Genomic DNA, 21,399 nt, shown 5'->3' on the forward strand with positions numbered 1-21,399 from the left:
ATAGAGTTGGGAGGAAAACATCAAGGATGAGAGAATAAGGAAGAATAAAGATTAGAAGAAAAGCATCAAGAATAAAGATAGTTAGAAGGAAATCACCAGGAAAATAAAGAATAGAGAATACAAAAGAAGAATAAAGAAAAGGGCCAAAGGAAACCATCAAGAGAGTGTGTGAGTGTCTTTTCCCTAATCCCTCAGATGAAAAAGTCATTGTACCTGCCGACTCCTTGGATTCCCTTTGAGCCCTGTGCTGCTGGGGCTGCCCTCCCCCCATCCCTGGGCAGCAGCACAAAACAACTTTGAGATTTTATATTACCCCAATCACAATGGCAATGATCAACAAAACAGCTAAGAACAAATGTTGGAGTGGGAGCTGGGATTGTAACCTGGTGTAGCCACAATGGAAATCAGTGTGAAGAATTCTCAAAAACTCAAAATAAATCTACCACCACATGACCCAGCTCTATAACTCCTGGCATATATCCAAAGGACTCGACATCTTAGTCCATGGATTCTTGCTCAGCCATGCTCATTGCTGCTCTATTCAAAATATCTTGGAATTGGAAAGAAAACAACTAAGTATTCTTAAACTAATGACTGTATAATGAAAATGTGACACATATGCACTATGGAATACTATTCAAAGAAAAATTGAAGGGGCATGGTCGGTTGGCAATTGGAATTAACCAAATTAGTTTTATTATAAAATACTCAGCTTTAATAAAAGGAGGAAATAAAATTGCATGTGGGGTGACCGCTGAATCAATCAAAAGCCCAATGCTGTGTAGCTGGTGTTGGGGTCCAGAGCTAATGGCTCCCAAATGCCCCACGTTGGGCGCCAAATGAAGGGGCGTGGTCAGTTGTCAATTGGAATTAACCAAACTAGCTTTATTATAAAATACTCAGCTATAATAAAAGGAGGAAATGTGAGAAACTTACAAAGCCAGAGTTCCAGCAAAGTGCAGGAAAAAAAGAGAGCAAAAACAAATGTACATGGATGTTTTAAAGGTATTTGGGGCCCCCAGAGGGGGCACGCCCCTCAAACAAGGGGATTGGTTACCTCCCCCATCAAAAAATAAAATCATGTACTTTGCAGGAAAATTGACAAAACTAGAATAAATCACATTGAGTGAGGTAACCCAGACCCAGAAAGACAAATACTATATATTCTCTTTCATCAGAGGCCCCAGGTCCAAATCTTCTGATGTGAATACATGTATCTTGGAGTAACTACAGAAATCAGGAAAATAAAAGGGTACAATTGCCAAAGTATGAGGGTCAGTGATCAATAGAATGGAAAATACCAAGGTACAAATAGTATGATTTGGAAAAAGCAAGAGGCGAGATCTTTAGGGAGAATAGATGAAGGTAAATACATAAGAAGGAGGGAGAGCAATAAAAGAACAATAAGGATTTCTGGAAAAGAAGAATAAAACTATTACCTTATGGACAGACAATTTCCCCTCCAAGAGGCAAAGGTCACTTACCAAAAAACCCAACACCAGACAGGAGAAGCCCTCTTTTGAGTTGTTGGCTAGGGCTGTCCAAGGAACTTCCCAAACAGACAGTCTGTTACCATGGGAGCACATCCTGTTCCTTCAGTCAATAGCATTTAAGATACCAGCTCACTTGGGCGTGGTCTCTTATGCTGTAAATGCAGTTGTAAAGAATGCACTCATTCTCTTTCTTCTGGTTGCTAGACTCTGTTCCTGTTTGTACAGAGGACTGTTATCTAGGACAGTGATCTGTAAGTTTTCCTTAAATAAATAACCCTTATTATTAATAATTCTGAACTTGTGTGGGATTATTTTGTGACTTCTGTCTTCAGTCTGTTCTTATTACTCTTGTTTCCCCCCAGAGGTGAGAGGAAAGTCTGTATTGCTAGAGACATAAAATACTTCAGAACCATGGCCCAGAGACCCCTGAGCTAGAACTGACCTCCATGAGAACTAACTTTCATGGTGCCATAATGTTCCATTCAAGCTTCCAAGAGACAAGGACAACCAACAGTGCTACCCAGCTGTGACACATATGAACCACATCAATGACCAGCATGGTATGATAGCCATACAAGTTCAATAATGGCATGAGTACCTTGGCAGTAACCAATAGCTCCCTAATTGGACTTAGGATTTGCTCAACAAGATGGAAACCATGCCTGCTATTGGAAACCTGTACTACTTCTCAGTGCCAGTTAAGTCATGGATCTTGTGGGAGAATCTACAACCAGTACTCAACTAAAGCACCATAATCCCTAACAATCTACACATATGTCCTTATACCCACAGATAAGTGTAGCCCTCACATCTTATCAATGAAACTTCTCTTTGCAATACATGGAGATTTATACAGAAAACTACAACCAATTAACCCCAGAGTTGTGGATCCCAATCCTAATGAATACATTTACAAAACATTCCTGTAACAAACTTCCTCTGTCTCCCCAGCTCCAAATAATGACATGGAGATTTATTATTAATTATGAAAGTGCAATTTTAGCTTATGCTTGTTTCTAACTATCTCTTATAGCTTAAATTAACCCATTTCTATTCATCTATGTGTTGCCACATAGCTTGTGGCTTTTACCTCTCCTCTTGAATTTTCTGCTTCTTCTACATCTGACTGGTGACTCCCCTTTTCTTCTTCCTAGAGCTCTCTCTGTCTGGAAGTCCCACCTATACCTCCTACCCAGCTATTGGCCACTTAGCTTTTTATTAAACCAATCAGAGTGACATACCTTTACACAGTATAATCAAATATTCAACACAAAATGGACAGCCCTAAAAACATACATAAGTAAAATTATGCATATATGAACATATAATGTATAAGCATATACATTTATACATGCAATAACAATTAATGACAAAAAGAGGCCATTAATTTGATAGGGATCAATGAGGGATACATTAGAGGGTTTGGAGGAACAAAAAGGAAAGGAGAAATGGTTTAATTATACTATAATCTCAAAAAGAAGGAAAGGAAGGAACAAAAAAGGACTGATCTTGAAAGAAGGAAATGATAAGCAAAAAAACAAAGATCATTGTAGCAGAAATCATACATAAAATATAAGAGAGATAACATACAAATTATAAATATTTGTAAATGAAAGATAGCATAACTACACATACTGTCAATACTTTAAAAAACATTTTAATCATTGGAAAATTTGGGTAACATGAACAAGTTCTTTATAAACTACAACTTAACAGTGACATGAGAACAAATAAAGATTCTATGTAGAAGGTTTTTGCTACAATTACAAGTCCTTTAATATATAAGCAGATGACAGATAGATACATAATTGGACAGAGAGATGAATGAAATATAAATGATATTTGAGTTGTTTTCTTCTTTGATATGTTTGAACAGCTGTATCTCAAGAAACACAATTTATATGGATTTCCAAGTTTATGTACCTAAAATTTTGTGTGGTAACATTTATTATCCTTTCAATGTTTGCGGATTAATAGCAATGTCCTCTTTTCATACCCAACATTGGCTATTCATGTTTTCGGTCTTTTCCCTAATTACTCTTAGATTGTACTTAGATTGTACTTGAAGTTTGATGCATTAGTGAGATGACTCAGTGAATAAAAAGTGCTTGCTACCAAATTCAACAGCCTCAGCTTCATGCCAGGAACTACATGATGGAAGGAGAAGGAACTGTTTCCTGGAAATTTTCCTCTGACCTATGGCTTATGGAGGGAGGAAGAGAGAGAGAGAGAGAGAGAGAGAGAGAGAGAGAGAGAGAGAGAGAGAGAGAGACAGAGAGACAGACAGAGAGACAGAGACAGAGAGAGACAGACAGACAGAGAGAGAGAGACAGAGAGACAGAGACAGAGACAGAGAGAAATGAGTGTAATAAAAAGGAAACAAGTTTTAAAGAACAGTCTATAGTGGTTCCTGGTTATGGAAACAGGAGCACCAAATTCTCTGGCTACAAAGTTGCATTTGGCCATGTGGAAAGTCCTGCATGACAACTAACGCAAACATGCAAATTTCTATATTGTTTGTTTTTTAAATAGACAAACTGAAAAACATAAAAAGAAAGAGACTGAGTGTCTTAGTGTTCTACTACAGATGAGATACTATGATCTCAGCAACTCCTACAAAAGAAAGCGTTTAATTGGTGCTGACTTACAGTTTCAAGGTTTAGTTCATTATCATCTAGTGGGAAACATGGTGCCATGCAGGCAGACATTGTACTGGAGAAATTGCTGAAAGTTCTACATCCAGATCTGCAGGCAGCAGGAAGAGAGACACCAGGCCTGGCTTGGATTTTTGAAACCTCAAAGCCCATCCACAGTGACACATTTCCTCCAACTAGGCCACACCTCCTCAGCCTTCTCAAGTAGTGTCACTTCATGATAACTGAGCATTCAAACACTTGGGCCTGTGAAGGCCATTCTTATTAAAAACCACCTCACTGAGGATAACCCATCTTTCCATCGGTACCCACAGAGCTCCTAGAAAATAATTTACAGGCCTTTTTCCTTTTTTATTAAGAATTTTTTAACACAATCTTTTCTCATTTTATGTAGCTATCCCCATTCCCAGTTCCTCCCCTCCTCTTGTACTAATCTTCCCCTCACACTATCCTCCCATTCGCTCTTCAGAAAGGACAAGGCTTCCCATGGAGAGTCAGCAAAGTCCAACACTTCACTTCGAGGCAAGACCAAGGCCCTCCTCTCTATGTCTAGGCTGAGTAAAGTATCCCTCCAAAGAGAATGTGCTCCTAGATGCCAGTTCAAGCACAAGGGATAAATCCTGGCCCTCCTGCCAGTGACCCCACAGACCACCCAAGTCTCACAACTGTCCCCCACATTCAGTGGGCCTACTTTGGTCCTATGCAGGTTCCTCCATTATCAGTTCAGAGTCAGTGACCTTTCACTAGCTCAGGTCAGTTTTGTGGGTATCACCAGCATGGTCTTGACCCCTTTGCTCATTTTATCGCTCCTCCCTCTCTTGGACTGGTCTCTGGTAGCTTGGCCCAGTACTTCACTCTGTATCTGCTTCCATCAGTTGCTGGATGAAGGTTCTATGATGAAAACTAAAGTAGTCATCCATCTGATTACAGGGGAAGGCCAGTTTAGGTGTCCTTTCCACTGTTTCTTAGTCTTAGCTGGGGTCATCCTCGTGGATTCCTGGGAATTTCCCTAGTGCCATGTTTCTCACTAGCTCCATAATGGTTCCCTCCATCAAGACATCTTTCCTTACCTCCCTCTCTGTTCTTTCCTCTTCTGAGCATCCCATTCCCTCATGTTTTCCAACTCCCTCCCCTTCTCCCCTCCACCTCCACTTCACCTTTCTTTATCCCTCCCACACACACACTCCCAACCTTCTCAGGCGATCTTGTGATCTTGTCAATCTTGTCAGTTTCCCTTTCCCAGGGGGGATCCATGTGTGTCTTTCTTTGGGTTGTCCTTGTTACTGAGCTTCTCAGGGATCATATACTATAGGCTGGTTATGCTTTGCTTTATGTCTAATATCCACTTGTGAGTGAGTACATACTATGTTTGTCTGTCTGGGTTACCTCACTGAGGATGGGGTTTTTTTAGTTCCATCCATTTACATGCAAATTTCAAGATGTCATTGTTTTTACTACTGTGTAGTACTCCATTGTGCAAATTATCATATTTTCTTTATCCATTCTTTGGTTGAGGGGCACCTAGGTTGTTCCCAGGTTCTGATTATTACAAATAAAGCTGCTATGAACAAAGTTGAGGAAATGTTCTTGTGGAATGAGTGTACATTCTCTGGGTACATGCCCAAGAGTGGTATTTCTGGGTCTTGAGGTAGATTAATTCCTAATTTTCTGAGAAACTGCCACACTGACTTCTAAGTGGCTGTACAAGTTTGTACTCCTACCAGCAATGGAAGGGTGTTCTCCTTATTATACATTCTCTTCAGCATAAGCTGAAGTTTTTTTTACCTTAGCCATTCTGACCAGTGTAGGACAGTATCTCAGAGTCATTTTGATTTGCATTTCCTTGATGGCTAAGGATGTTACGCAATTCCTTGAGTGTCTTATGACCATTTGTTATTCTTCTGTTGATAATTCTCTGTTTATATTTGTACACCATTTTTATTGGATTATTTGGTAATTTGATGTCTAGTTTCTTGAGTTCTTTACATACTTTGGAGATCAGTTCTCTGTCCAATGTGGAGTTAGTAAATATCTTTTCCCATTCTATAGGCTGCATTTTGTCTTAGTAACTATGTCCTTTGCCTTACAGAAATTTCTCAGTTTCAAAAGGTCCCATTTATTAATTGTTTCTCTCAGTGTCTGTACAAATGGTGTTATACTTTGAAAGTGGTCTACTGTGCCCATGCATTCAAGGCTACTTCCCACTTTCTCCTCTCAGTGTGGCTGGATTTATGTTGAGGTCTTTGATCCATTTGGACAGAAGCTTTGTGCATGGAGACAGATATAGGCCTATTTTCATTCATTTACATATTGACAACCAGCTAAGCCAGCACTATTTGTTGAAGATGCTTTCTTTTTTCCATTGTATAATTTTTACTTCATTGTCAAAATTCAGGTGTTCATAGGTGTGCGGATTAGTATCAGGGGCTTCAATTCAATTCCATTGGTCCACCTGTCTGTTTTTATGCCAATACCAAGCTGTTTTCATTACTGTAGCTCTATAATAGAGCTTGAGGTTAGGAATGGTGCTGCTTTTGTACAGGACTGTTTTGCTTCTTCTGGTTTTTGTTGTTGTTGTTGCTGCCGCTGCTGCTGCTGTTTTTTCCATATGAAATTGAGTATTATTTTTTCGAGGTCTCTGAATAATTGTGCTGGAATTTTGATGGGGATTTCATTGAATCTATATATTGCTTTTAGTAGGATTGTCATTTTTATTATGTTGATCTTACCTATCCAAGAGCATAGGAGAATATTTCCACTTTCTGATGTTGTTCACAATTTATTTCTTCAAAGACTTAAAGTTCTTGTCACTTCTTTGGTTAGTGTTACCCCAAGATGTTTTGTGTTATTCGTGAATATTGTAATGGACGATGTTTCTCTGATTTCCTTCTCAACCCTTTATCATTTGTATATAGGAAATCTACTAATTTTTTGAGTTGATCTTGTATCCCGCCACTTTATTGAAGGTGTTTATCAGCTGTAGGAGTTCCCTTGTAGAATTTTTGGGGTTACTTATGTATACTATCATATCATCTGCAAATAAAAAAAGTTTGACTTCATCCTTTCCAATTTGTATTCTTTCAATCTCCTTTTGGTGTCTTATTGCTCTAGTTAGAACTTTGAGAACTATGTAGAATAGATACGGAGAGAGTGGCCAACCTTGTCTTGTTCTGGTTTTAGTGGGACTGATTTGAGTTTCTCTCCATTTAATTTGATGTTGGATCTTGGCTTGCTATATATTGCTTTTATTATGTTTAGATACATTCCTTGTATCCTTGACCTCTCCGAGACATTTACCATGAAGGGGTGTTGCATTTTGTCGAATGCTTTTTCAGCATCTAATGAAATGATCTTGTTTTTTTTTCTTTCAGTTTGTTTATATGGTGGATTACATTGACAGATTTTCTTATGTTGAACCATTCCTTCATCTCTGGGATGAAGCCAACTTGATCATGGTGGATGATTTTTTTATGTGTTCTTGGATTCAGCTTGCCAGTATTTTATTATTTCTGCAACAATGTTCATGAGGGAGATTATTCTGTATTTCTCCTTCTTAGCTGTATCTTTGTGTGGTTTGGGTACCAGGGTAACTGTTGCCTCATAAAGAGTTTGCCAATGTCCCTTCTGTTTCTATTGTGTGGAACAATTTGAGGAATATTAGCATTAGCTCTTCTCTGAAATTCGGCCCTGGGCTATTTTTGGTGGGGAGGCATTTGACTGCTTCTATTTCCTTAGGGGTTATAGGTCTATTTAAATTATTCTGTTCTTGATTTAATTTTGATATGTGGTACCTATTCAGAAAATTGTTCATTTCCTTTAAATTTTCCAGTTTTGTGGAGTCCAGGTTTTTGAAGTGTGATCTGATGATTCTCTGGATTTCCTCCATGTCATTTGTTATGGCACACTTTTCATTTCTGATTTTGTTCATTTGGATATTCTCTCTCTGTTTTTCGGTTAATTTGGGCAGGGGTTTGTTTAACTTGTTGATTTTCTCAATGAACCAACTGTTTATCTCATTGATCCTTTGTATTGCTTTCTTTGTTTCTATTTGTTGATTTCAGTCCTCAATTTGATTATTTCCTGGCATATACTCCTCCTGAATGAGTTTGCTTCTTTTTGTTCTAGAGCTTTCAGATGTACTGTTAAGTCACTTGTGTGAGATTTCCCCAGATTTTTTTACATAGCCACTTAGTGCTATGAATTTTCCTCTTAGAACTGCTTTCAAGTGTCCCATAAGTTTAGATATGCTGTGCATTCATTTTTATTGAATTCTAAGAAGTCTTTAATTTCTTTCTTTATTTCTTCCTTGACACAGGGTGATTCAGTTGAGCATTGTTCAGTTTCCATGAGTTTGTAGGCCTTCTGTGATTAGTGTTGTTGAATTTTAACTTTAAGCCATCGTGATCCGATAAGATATAGGAAGTTTGTATCTGTTGAGGTTTTATTTGTGACCAAGTATATGGTTAATTTTAGAGAAGGTTCCATTAGATGCTGAAAAGAAAAAATATTTTTTTGTGTTTGGGTGAAATGTTCTGTAGATGTCTATTAAGTCCATTTGAATCATGACATCTATTAGTTCTCTTATTACGCTGTTAAATTTCTGTCTGCCAGACCTATCCATTGGTGAGAGGGAGGTGTTGAGTTCTCCTACTATTAATGTATGTGGTTTTGTATGTGATTTAAGCTTAGTAATGTTTCTTTTACATATGTGGGTGCTCTTGTATTTGGGGCATAGATGTTCAGAATTGAGATTTTTGTCTTGACAGATTTTTCCTGTGATGAGCATGAAGTGTCCTTCTCCATTTCTTTTGATTGATTTTAGTTTGAAGTCTATTTTGTTGGATATTAGGATAGCTATTAAGAAAGCTGCACCAGCTTGTTTCTTAGGATCATTTGATTGGAAAATCTTTCCCAACCCTTTACTCTGAGGTGTGTTTCTTACATCCATTCTGTTAACCTGTGTCTTATTATAGATGAATTGAGTCCATTAATATTAAGTGATATTATTGACCATTCTAGAAAAACAAGATGCAGCAGGAAGTGAGGATGTAAAAGAGGACAAAGATGATAGAGAGAAAGGAGGTGATAAAAAAGAAGACAGAAAAGAAGAGGAAGGGGATGGGAAGAAGGAAGAAAAGAAAGATGACAAAGAAAAGAAAGTTGAAGCCAAGGAAGAAGTTAAAGAACAGAAAGAAGAAAAAGAAGAGGAATATGGAAATGCTAAGAGGAAAATAAGAAAGATGAAAAGGAAGGCCAGAGTGAGGAAGACAGAAAGGAGAAACATGATGAAAAAGAGGAAGAGAGGAAGGAGGAAGAAGGAAAAGAAAAGGAGGTCACAGGTGAAGGAAATGATGGAAACACGAAAGATGAAAACAAGGTGAGGCTGAACAAGAAGCTGAAAACAAGATTTCACACAAGATGGAGAAAAAGAGGAGTCTCTGGGTATTGTCTAAAACTGCCCTATGTGATATCATAATTTAGTAACATGTACCTTCCTGTTGTAAGAGAGATAAATATTTTTATCAGATATTATATAAACGGTGCTTTTTTTAGCATCATTCAACCTTGGAACATCATCATACAAGTTATTAGTTGCAAAACACCTAACATGACACCTTTATATATTTTGTGATTATAGTAGTGGAAAATATAAAATGTATACTTGCAACTTTGTGAATTTCACTGTGTGTAAGTTATATATGAAATCTTTGCATTTCAATTTTATTCTTTTTTAAGATTTATTTATTAATTATGTGTATAGCATATAGCATCTGCCTGCATATATCCATGCAGGTCAGAAGAGGGCACCAGGTCTCATCATAGATGGTTGTGAGCCACCATGTAGTTGCTGGGAATTGAACTCAGGACCTCTGGAAGAACAGTCAGTGCTCTTAACCTCTTAGCCATCTCTCAGCCCCCTCAAATTTATTCTTTTATGTGATCATTTTGCAGACTAGAATTCTAAAAGGAAGACTTTGGTACAACTTTGCTGTAGTTCTCTAGGCTGCTTTTATAAAGAAGGTCAACAGTTTTCAGGTAATGTTAAGAGTTAGAATTGTCACTACCAAATATAACTGCAATAGTAGCTTGGAAAGAATATTAAATTTTAATTGTGTTTTTGTGATGTGGGAGGGTCTTCTGTTTGACTTGATTTCATTGGTTAATAAAGAAACTGCCTTAGCCCATTTGATAGGCCAGCCCTTAGGTGGGTGGAGTAGACAGAACAGAATGCTGGGAGTGAGGCAGATGCCTCGGGCAGCCGCCATGCCTCTCCTCTCTGAGACAGACGCCATGGAGCCAGCTGCCAGGTCAGACATGCTGAGTCTTTCCCGGTAAGACACCACATCGTGGTGCTACACACATTACTAAATATGGGTTAAAGCAAGATGTGAGAATTAACTAAGAGGTTGAAACTAATGGGCCAGGCAGTGTTTAAATGAATACAATTTGTGTGTTGTTATTTCGGGGCATAAGCTAGTCAAGCAGCTGGGAGCCGGGCGGGAATGCAGCCCGCTGCTCCCACCACTACATTTTTTAATAAATTGGAATGTTTATTTCAGGAGGGCAGTTTTGATTATATGTGTATGCACAAAGTTTTGCCAGTTTCACAAACATGAAAAAATAGATATTATTGACCAGTAATTGTTTATTCCTGTTAATTTTCAGAAGTAATGTTTGTGTGTTTCCCTTCTTTGGGGTGTGCTAGGATGAGGTGTGAGGTTACTTGTTGCCTGTGTTTTCATGGGTGCAGCTAACTTCCTTGAGTTGGAGTTTTCCTTCCGACACTTTCTATAGTACTGTTTTTGTAGGTAGGTAATGTTTAAATTTGTTTTCTCATGGAATACCTTGTTTTTTTTTTCCATCTGTGGTAATTGAAAGCTTTGCTGGGTATAGTAGTCTAGGCTTAGATCCATGATCTCTTAGTGTCTGAATCATATCTGACCTGTACCTTCTGGCTTTCAGAGTTCCCATTGAGAAGTTGGGTATAATTCTAATGGATCTACTGTTATATTTTACTTGGCCTTTTTCCTTTGCAGCTCTTGTTATTCTTTTGGTCCCCGCCCCTTTCCACACCCACTCCCAGTGACCTCTGGTCTCTCAAGTCATCCTGAATCTTTTCTCTTCCCTCTCTCTCTCACTGTCCCCTTTTGCGTGTGCACACTCGCCTCCATCTCTCCCCCTTCTCTGTTTCTCTCCCTCTCCCTCTCCCTCTCCCTCTTTTCTTTAATAAAGATTTATGCCTATTTTCTGTGTCTGTGCCGTTAAGCTGCCACTGCTGCCATCTGCCGCCTCCACGTGTGCTCACCCGCCCTGGTCACACGTGTTTTGCGAGTCTCCGCGCAGCTAGCGCAGCTGCCCAGCTACTATCTTTTTAAGAACAAAAGCTCTTAATATTCTTTCTTTATTCTGTGTGTTTGTTTAGTGCTTTGATTATTATATGGCAAGGGGACTTTCTTTTCTGCTCCAGTCTATTTGATGTTCTGTAAGCATCTTGTACCTTCATAGGCATGTCCTTCTTTACGTTGGAAGTTTTCTTTTATGATTTTGTTGAATATATTTTCTGTGCCTTTGAGTTGAACTTTTTCTTCTATCTGTATTATTCTCAGGTTTGGAATTTTCATGGTGTCCCAGATTTCCTGGATGTTTTGTGTTAAGAATTTGTTGGATTTAACATTTTCTATGACCGATAAATCTAATTCCTCTATTGTATCTTCAACTCCTAAGATTCTCTCTTCCCTCTCTTGCAATCTGTTGGTTATGCTTGCTTGCATCTGTAGTCCTGTTTGTTTACCCAGATTTTCAATTTCCAGAATTCCCTCGGTTTGTGTTTTCTTTATTGTCTGTATTTCATTTTCAAGTCCTGAACTATTTGAGCTGTTTGCTTCACTGTTTGATTGGTTTTTTGTTGTTGTTGTTGTTTTGGTTTGGTTATCCTGGGTTTCTTTAAAAGATGTATTGATTTCTTCCAATTTTTTTTGTTTGTCTTTTCCTCCATTTCTTTAAGGGAATTTTTCATTTTCTCTTTAAAAGTCTCTATTATCTTCATAAAGTCATATTGAAGGTCATTTTCTTCTGCTTCTTCTGGGTTAGAATGCTCTGGTCTTTCTGTTGTAGGACCACTATGTTTTGGTGGTGCCATATTTGGTTTTTATGTTGTTAGATGTGTTCTCACACTGCCATCTGCCCATCTCTTTCTCCAGTGGGTTCAGGTGAGGCCTGTGCATCAAGGGGGTACCTTTTCCTCCAATCCCCAAAGAAAGCCCTGGATAAATCCAGGTTTCCACCCCCCCCCCCCCCCCCCAGCAGGAAGAAAATAGCCAAAAATCTAAGCAGGAAGAGAAGAATCAGAAATCTAGGATTAGCCAGTTCAGTGACTGTGTTTCAGGAACTAGCTGAAGATAAAGTTAGATTGTAATCTTGAGAATAATCTTGAGAAACAGGGAGTTTCCCCCTTGTGATTATCATTGGGATTTTAGAATACTGTGTTTCAGGAACTAGATGATTATGACCCTGAGAGTGATCTTGAGAGGCAGGGAGTTGTCCCCCTTGTGATCATCACTGGTATTTTTGGAATTTTCTACACCCTCCCTACCCCTTTGGGATCACTGGGCTGTGGTTTCTTCCCTTAAAAACTCCTTCTATCCGCCACTCGGGGTCAAACTCTTCCCCTGTGTGGGTTATGAGTCTCGACCCCAGTGCACTGGTTCCCGTCTCATCTCATCATTAAACCTCGTGTGATTGCAGCAAGGATGGTCTCTCGTGAGTTTGGGGGGGGAGGGAGGCATGTTATCCCGAGACTGGAGTGAGAGTCTCCCAACACTGGGGGTCTTTCACAGTGAAGGTGGTGCCTGTGGCTTAGGTGGTTGCTCTTCTTCCAGGTACAGGCCAGTATGTGCCTCTAGTGGATGTTGATGACATTCTGGGCCAAGGCTCTCCAGGGCAGACTGGGCCAAGGCTCTCCAGGGCAGCCTGGGCCAAGGCTCTGGTGGTCACAGATGAGGTGGGGGATGGTAGCAGGTATATGGAGGCTGCTCTGAGTCTCCAGGGTTGGTGGGTGGAGGTGGGGCAATGGCCTAGAGAGCTGAGCCTTCCAAGCAGGAACCCAGATGCCTACCTCTCCAGGGGCAGTCAGGAAGCAAATGTCTAACAAGTCTTGGAAATTCCATGAAATGTATCAGATTCACCCCTGCTCTCCTTGGGGACAAGGTTGTGTAAGTAGTGAAGGCTACTAAGGAGAGGAGATTCTCAAAGCTGTGGAGCTGCAGGTAAGTTGTACAAAGCTCCAGGGCTACAGATTCCCGAGTTGTCACCATGCTGGATGACCCTTCACCAATGCAGCTGCCTTTGAGTTGCCCATGCTCCTGTAAGTGACCCTCATCTATGCTCCTCTATGTAACCCTAGTAACTCGTTTGTTTGCTAACCTGGACTTAGGTGGTATCATCGCTTAGGTCTGTGTTCGGTTTCCTGTATAGGGCGAGTAATGTTCGTTTATACGTCCCCAGGAGCAGTGTCACACAAAAGGCAAACCAAAGAACCTTATGCTGAGACTACGACTTAGTGCTATAGCGCTGATCTAGCATGTACTATTATGCCCAAATCCATGAAGTCCCCACAAAAGCCAACCAGGAGACCGAGTCCCATATGTAAAAGCAAGTTTGTGAACTCGGTCTCTCTGCATGTCCACCGTATTGGAATAAACAAGAGAGCCCCGAGCTCAATTAGAATAGGGTTTTATGGTAGTAAAGGTGGGGGTGAGGGGTTTTTGAGGTTTTAGGACCCCTGATTGGCTGACATTTGTCTAGGGGTGTCCTGGTGAGTGTGTTCTGGCAGGAGGTCCTATCTACAGTGGTTGGAATGCTAGGCATTTTCTTAATCTCAGTTTGTGATTCTTCTTGCAGCCAGGTATGGCTTTCAAGGTAAACTACTGTGACTCAGGCCTCTGTTTAAATTTATCGAGTTCTACTCTGGCAGGTGATAATGGTTGGAACTAAAAAACTTTCTTTGAGTGACCTGTCCATGCTTAGCTTATCATGGCTGATTCCCACAGTACAATGACCTGAATTCCTAGCACTTAAAAAAAAATTTTAATTTATTTTTAAAGCTTCATGGACGCAGTAACCTCTCAAACAGGAATGTTGCAGACCTATCATTTTGGCTTTACCTCTTTCGAGGTGTTTCTTTAAAATAATAAAAATTCATGTCACCTAACTTCCTTACTCTTTATATTTTGCTACCAATTGCTTGATCAAGCCATCAACTATAATTTGTGGTTGACATGTCTAAGAACCTCCTAGAAATTCAGATGGATCTCTGCTGTGCTCACTTGATTAGCTCTTTTTCAAACTTCGCAAAGCCCACTTGGCCACAGGATAGAAATCAATAAGGAAGGAGACCACAGGAGCAACAGGAGCTGAATTCAGAAAGCTTGCCACACAGCGTGTAAGCTTTGTTGAGCTTTGTGGCACCAGCCTGTGTTCTGTAAACTTTTCATCTGCACACAAACTGCATTTCACAGCAACACTGAAAGGGTGGTCACTCGTGTTGCACATGGGAGGTGTGTGCACAAATCTTGTTATCATAATGGGATTGCTATGCATGTTTGGAAAGTTGACTCGGAAATCTACATATACAACCATACCGGCTGTTTGTGGCACCACAAATAAAGCTGCTGCCAAATAACATTTAACCCATTATTTCTATCCTCCTTATTTCTGTCTCAATGCTGGAGCTGAGCTTTAGCAAGAACCATCTTCTTCTCTCCCGCAGTGTGGTGCCCATACCCCTCCTGACCTCAAGCAACATCAAAGTGCCTGTGTTTTTTGTTCTGAAGCCCAAAGAAAATCATAAGCCTTGAGGAAAATTAAGGAGAAAAATCAATAGTGGGAAGGGAAAGAAAAGACCATATATGGGTCAGATGTCATGGCATATGCTTTCAATCCCAGCACTTGGGAGGCAGTGGCAGGCAAATCTCTGAGTTTGAGGGCAACCTTGCCTAAATAATGAATTCCAGGTCAATTATGGCTACGCAGTGAAATCTCATCTAAAACAGAAAGAAAAGGCCACCAACATTGATGAGCTGTCCTCTATACAACGTATAAGCAAAAGGTGGTTGAAAGGTGGCTCTCTGTCTGTGCTGTCGTTAGCTGTGATTTAATCCTTTCATTTGTTTTAGATTTTGAACAGCAGAAGAACAGCTTGAAGCTGCATCCCAGGTACAGTGAAGTGGACAGTTGGGTGGGGACTTTAGCTGGAGAGTGAGAAAAGAGGGGAACCCACAGGGAAAGGGAAGGAGGAGGAATAAATCACACTAAAAAATGTCTGGAAAAGCCGCAAGGAAACATATGATCTTACTTTTATGTTTACCTAAAATTGTATGTGTATGTGTATGTATATATGTATGCATTAAATAATCATAAATGTATGTGTATATGTGTGTATGCATAGTTTAAATGGAGTGCTGTTACTTGGGGTGATAATGCCCCCTCCAAAAGAAACAAGCTATCTAACAAAATCCCTAACACTGGGATTAGAAACCTTTATAGTTGTTGTTTAGGAGGGACCAAGAGATTCAAACAACAACAACAACAAAAAAAAAAAAAAAAAAAAAAACACAGGCCATTACTATTGCCTTTGTTTGCCTCCCAGATACTGATGGTCAGTCCCTATTCCTGAAAGACACCACGTGCTTCAGAGCCAGGACTTGGAAGACTCCAGCCAGCTCTGACCTGGGAACTTCCCTGAGGACTAACTTTCGTAGTGCTGGAAGCTGTTAGATGCACGCTGTCAGGGAGGAAAGCAATCAATTGTTTTACTGAGCCATGATCACGCAGTGAACACACAAAGTCCAATGCCTAAGAACCGCAATGACCAGCAGAGCAAGACGGCCCCAACAGTGCAACAATAGCACGGATATTGGCTGTAACGAAGGATACTTTCATTGGAGTTAAGGCCTGCTCCACAAAAGGGAATTCATGCATGGTACTGTAAACCTGCCAGCTATCCATGGCTGGGACAACTACGGGACCTAAAGGAGAAGCCACCACTGCCTCTTTCACAAGGCAGTGTGATTCCCTACCTGCATTGATGGAGGAGAGTTATCTGTCTATGTTACTTTCATTGGTTAATTAATAAAGAAAACTGCCTTGGCCCTTTAAGAGACAGAAAATTAGGTAGGCGGAGTAGACAGAACAGAATTGTGGGAAAAGGGGTAGCAGGCAGTGGGGAGACACTTCAGGCAGTCGCCATAGTGAGTCTCCATGCTTCTCCTCTCCGAGATGGACGCAGGTTAAGATCTCTCCTGGTAAGCCACACCTCGTGGTGCTACGCAGATTACTAAATATGGGTTAAAGGAAGATGTGAAAATTAGCCAATAAGAGGCTGAAACTATGGGCCAGGCAGTATTTAAAAGAATACAGTTTCCGTGTAATTATTTTGGACAAAGCTAGCCGGTGGCGGGACACAGCCCGCCGCTCCTTCTACACTGCATTCTTAGTACTGATCTCTATCTCCACAGATAAGTGTAGCTCTCACCCCTCATCAAAAGGGCTTTTATTTCCTGTAGCACATGGAGACTAAATAACAGTATAAGTAATTCAGTGTTCAAGGTATGGGATTCACTCACTTCTGACTCCCTCCAAAGGACTTGGGTCACTTTTCTGGCTCTGCTCTCCACAGCACACATCTTGTCTTCTAGGTTCCAGAAGGCTTCATTCTGCAGCTGCTGCTGTTCTCAGTGGTCATCCCATGGTCCTGGCACCTCCAAAATACTGGGGTCTTCTGCAGCAACCAAGCTGCAGTTCACCAAAGCCTCTCATAGGCTCTCTTCATGGTCCCCAGCTTCCACTTCTCTGCATGAACCCTTCAGTCCTGGGCCTTCCATGGCCACTGAGGCTACATCTTCACCAGTGGCTGCTCCTGATCTCCCAGTGCCAAGCCTCGGCTGACCTTCATGACCCCTTCATGCTTTCAAAACCGGTACCCCCTGGGTGACTCTTAACTACCAAGTTTAGCTGCCAGGGTGAGGCACAACGGTGGCCACCCCTGGAACACAACTTCTTCATGCTCTCAGGAGACACTTCCCAGAGAACCTCACCTCAGCGATGCCAGTCTCTTCTTAATCATCGCTTGGGCTGACCAGCATCAAGTGTCCCAGCAAAACAAAGGTTCCATTGTTCTGGCTAATAGCATTTCTTATTGACCACAGCTGATTCTTCAGCCCTATCTAACCTGAGTTCCCGATTCCTCACACAAAAACCCCAATAGAGTCTTCGCTTCCCTCGGAAACCTCACAAGCCAGGCCTCGATCCTCTGACAGACAGCCCTCCATCCTCTGACAGACAGACAGCCCTCCATCCTCTGACAGACAGACTTCCATCCTCTGACAGACAGACATCCATTCTCTGACAGACAGACCTCCATCTTCTGACAGACAGACCTCCATCCTCTGACAGACAGACCTCCATCCTCTGACAGACAGAAAGACATCCATTCTCTGACAGACAGACCTCCACACTCCTATCTTTTCAGCTCCCACAGAACAGCTCACTGAGCTCACAACACCCTGTGGGTTTTCTGGCCCAGAGTTACCAAGTCCTCCTAAAACAACAGGGTCAGGTCTGTCCCCGCAATCCTGCACCCCTGGACCAGCTTGTCCTAGCTTACTTATCTATGTATCACTGTGGTGAGCTGCCATGACTACAGCAAGTTGGAGAGTAAAGGGTTTTTGTGGCCTACACCTCCACAGTATGGTCCATTGTTGAAGACAGTCAGGACAGGAACTCCAACAGCACAGGAACCTGGAGGTGGGAGCTGATGTAGAGGCCATGGAGGGGTGCTGCTTGCTGGCTTGCTCCTTAGGCTAGCTCAGCCTGCTTTCATATAGGACCCAGGACAATCAGCACAGAGATGGCCCTACCCACAATGGGCTGGGACCTCCCCCATCAATCACTAATTAAAAAAAAAAATGCTTTACGGAACATAATCTAGTGGAGGCATTTTCTTAATTGAGAGTCCCTCCTTTCAGATGACTTTAACTTGTGTCAAGTTGACATAAAACCATCCAGCACAATTGACTTCTTGTCAACCTGACACACAAACATGTACACACACGAACATTTCATTGTTAAGTCATAACCTTTCCTTTCTCATTCATCCCCAAGATCTCACATTAAAAATATTAATAACTTTAAAAATCCCAGCCTTTACAAATTCGAACACATCAGAAGTTCAGTCTCTTTAAAATAGCCAATCTCTTTTAAAAATCCAAAGTCTTTAAAATTCAAGCCTTTTGGCTGTGGGCTTCTGAAAAATCAAAAATAAATTAGATGCTTTTTCACTTCAAGAGGGAAGAACAGGAACACAGTCACAATCTTAAAGGAAAAAGCAAAACCAAATTCCAACTGTATCAATAATTCCATGTCTAATATCTGGGATTCACTCACAGTCTTCTTGGTTCCTCCAAATGACGTGGGTCTGTTAGCATTGGCTGTAAGGGTCTAACCTTCTTGGAACTATTACAGAAAGGCACAGCTGGTGAAAATACAGGAAACAACTGACAATGGATCCAGTGATCCATCCACAATCCAACTCCTATAGCTAGGGCTCAGAGAACATCACAGAAGAAAGAGCAGAAAGATAGTAAGAGCCAAAAGACCAGGATGTCTGCTGAGAGACTGTTATCTTCTACGTAAGAAAGAAAAGCTATGCCCAGAAGATGTGAGCAATATGGTTGCCTAAACAGGACCCGCACAATGACACCCCCAGCTCACACACAAATATGGATGGGACCAATCTCACGAGGCCCACCCCTACTTGAAGAGCTATAGGCAATTTCTATCTGCGGAGAGAAGGAAGAGCAGTCTTCCTCAAGAATGAATCCTGCTTTTCCTGTTCTTCATCATGGCACGAGATCACCATCAGGTCCTTTGGCATCAGGAGAAATGAACAGATTGCTCTTCACAGCACAGTCCACGGAGCCAAGGCAGAAGAAATTCTGGAGAAAGGCCTGAAGGTGCTGGAGTATAAGTTATGGAAAAACAACTCCTCAGATTCTGGAAACTTTGGTGTGGAGATTCACAAACACATTGATCCGGGCATCAAGTAAAATCCGATTATTGGGATCTACAGCCTGTACTTCTATGTGATCCTGGAAAGGCCTGGTTTCAGCAATGCAGACAAGAGGCACAGGACAAGCTGCATTGGGGCCAACCACAGGATCAGAAAATGGGAGTTCATGTGCTGATTCCAACAGAAGTATGATGAGATCATCCTTCCTGGCAAATAAATTTTACCCAAAAGGCCAATAAAATTTTCTGAGAAAAAAAAAAAGAATGGTTCTCTACTTGATGATCCTATACCAAGTGGTCAAGTCTAAAAACATATACATACAAGCAACACTAATTGGGTTCATTAGGTTGTATAATACACACATATGTATATATGTATATACATATACACATACATATACATACATGTGTGTGCACATTGTGAATCAATAATGATTAAAGAAAAGGAGACCATGAATTTTAAAGGGAATGGGAATACAGCATAGAAGGAATTGAAGCATGAGGGGGAATGAAGTAAATACAGTACACATATAAAAAATAAATTTAAAATAAAATTATTTAAGTGTTGTGCACATGACACTTGCTCTCTTAAGTCTAAGAATGCTCCTTCTGTCCCTGACTTCCCCACTCCAGCGGGGTAGACTAGAACCATGACACTCGGGGCTGGATGACTGTCCACCAACGCTTCTATACAATCACAATAGCCTGATCTAGCAAAAGCCTTTCCCTAAAATGTGAATTTACTTATTGGAAAATTATTCAAGGATGCAGATAAATCCTTTATATATACATTTGATACATTGTTGCCACTGCAAATGATATGGAATGAAACACAAAGCAGACACTTGTGTAGTGCCAGCTGATCTAGAACTCAACATATAAACCACACTGGCCCACTGACTAGTGGAAGAATAAAGATTTTAAAGTTGCAATAGGTTTCTAAAAACATTAAATCATGAAAAAAGAATAACCAGAAGAAAAAATATTTTTAAAAGGTTTACTATTTTGCATTTGACATTGAGATCTCCTTTCCATCTAAAACCTACACTGTGGTATAAATTATTTCAATTTCCTTTTTACCCTTCCCCCTCCTTCTATTTTTTCCTTTGTGACTCAATTGTCCTTGTACCTTTTGTCATCTTCTTCATGGCTTTTGTCGGTTACTTATGGCATCTGTTGTGGGTTTTCTTGATTAACTGTCTCCTGCCTGCCCAGAAATATCACAGGCAAGCTGTCCAAACAGCCCCCATCCTGCCATGAGAACTGTATCTTGCACACATCTAATGGGGAGAAATATTCTGTACATTTTCATGGTTTCTCTGTCCCTGCTTTGAACTCTGAGCTTCCTGGAGTAAAAGCCTCACAAACACCGGGAAAGGGACTCTTCAGCAGCACAGACTTGAGCCTCTTGGTTCAACTTCAACTCCTCAGCAGTGGGCACGGGGGGAGGGGATGATATGTAACGTAATCATTCTGTCAGTTCTATTCCTTTAGCAAATTCTGACTAAGACATGGGATAGAGCCCTGTGGTGGAGCATGTGCTCAGGATGCAATAGGTTCCAAACCCTAGCAACAAACAGCAAAGCAAATGGTTGACTACTTTGAATACTAAATGTCAGTCCTAAGACTACCCAAGGCATTCTAGCTGCACAATATATTCCCTGAGAATATTGTGGGAAAAGGAACACGAATATTTAGGTGGCAAGACCTGACGGAAGGAAAGTAGGTGCTGAGGATGTGCCCTTAATTGATGGGGTTATGGAATTCATGCTTGCTTTCCTGCTCGCTACTCACCCCCTATGGACCATGGTCTGAGACTCTGAAACCAGGAGACAAAGAGGACCTTTTCCCTGCTGGTTAGTTTTCACAGGTGTTCTCTCGGTACGAATGAAAGCTCAAAAGGACCATAGATGCCAAGAACGGAATCACTGTAGTAACAACCTGATCGCATGTGGGAGTTTGGTGGCTTCTAGAATGGTCTGAGGATAAAATAGGCAAAATCTGGCGGAAAGAGGTATAGCAAGCCTAGACTGGTGTGAGCAGAGTGAGAAACTTCTATGGTGTGCATCCTTGGCCCGTCAGGGATGCTGGCCCGTCAGGGATGCTCGCCCATAAATCCTGTCAGGCTTACAAGGTTCTTATAGGAAGAGCTTTAATTGCCTTCAATAGTTATAGAATTATCTGGA

This window comes from Arvicola amphibius, chromosome 11 (genome assembly GCF_903992535.2).
Source record: "Arvicola amphibius chromosome 11, mArvAmp1.2, whole genome shotgun sequence".
In the NCBI taxonomy this organism is placed as follows: domain Eukaryota; kingdom Metazoa; phylum Chordata; class Mammalia; order Rodentia; family Cricetidae; genus Arvicola; species Arvicola amphibius.